Consider the following 1,098-nt stretch of genomic DNA (forward strand, 5'->3'; position numbering starts at 1 on the left):
CCCTGGCCCTGGGCCCAGGCCTGTTTGGGGTAGGCATTGCTGCCTGCCATCCAGGGAGGAGCTGGGCCCCTTGGCCTCCTGTCTTGAGGTCAACATCCACCAGCTGGTCTGGCTGGCTGTGTATTTCTGGACTTTTTAACAAAGTGTGGTCACCACTGACCCTATTCCCTTTTCCAAATCTATCCCACCCTCCCCCTCTGTGAGGGGGAGTTACCTGAGACTATGGAACCCAGCAGGCGTGAGATGGACCACAGTGCCCATTAGGCTGGGCAGATGAGATGTCCTGCTTTCTCCCCAGGACCTGAAGGCAAGTAGAGATGGGGGAGTAGAGGGGATGGGCAAGGGCTCCAAATCCAACCTAGAAGATAAAGGCTGAGGCCAAGACAGGGCATGAACTTAGTGTCTAAAAGAGGGATAGATTGCAGGATTCTGTTCTGGCGATAGCTTAGTGCTGCTTTTGCCCCAGATCTCTGCTAGAGACCTTGAGAGTCATGTCACCTATAGAGAGAGAGGTTAGAGATGCTGGTTGGCCTTTTAGCAACCCAAGACTTCTTAGGCTGCCCACAGCCAGCCCAGGATGGAGAGGCTCACCTCATCCTACAGCCCACTCAGGAGACAAACTGAAGGCCCCAGATATGTATTCTTTTACTCACACAGCATTTTCTTTCTTTCTTTCTTTCTTTCTTTTTTTTTTTTGAGACAGAATCTCACTATATCACCCTGGGTAGAATGCTGTGGTGTCACAGCTCACAGCAACCTCAAACTCTTGGGCTTAAATGACTCTCTAGCTTTGGCCTCCCAAGTAGCTAGGACTATAGGCACCTGCCATAATGCCTGGCTATTTTTTTTGTTGTTGTTGTCATTATTGTTTGGCAGGCCCAGGCTGGATTCAAACCTGCCAGCTGCAGTGTATGTGGCTGGTGCCCTAACTGCTGACCTACAAGCACCAAGCCCTCACACAGCATTTTCAAAATATGAATTAATTGTCAACATTAAAAATCAGTACAGGCTCGGCGCCTATAGCTCAACCGGCTAAGGCGCCAGCCACGTACACCTAAGGTGGTGGGTTCGAATCCCCAGCCCGGACCTGCCAAACAA

Source organism: Otolemur garnettii, unplaced genomic scaffold, assembly GCF_000181295.1.
Source record: "Otolemur garnettii isolate 467f Iridium unplaced genomic scaffold, OtoGar3 scaffold00018, whole genome shotgun sequence".
Taxonomy (NCBI): Eukaryota; Metazoa; Chordata; class Mammalia; order Primates; family Galagidae; genus Otolemur; species Otolemur garnettii.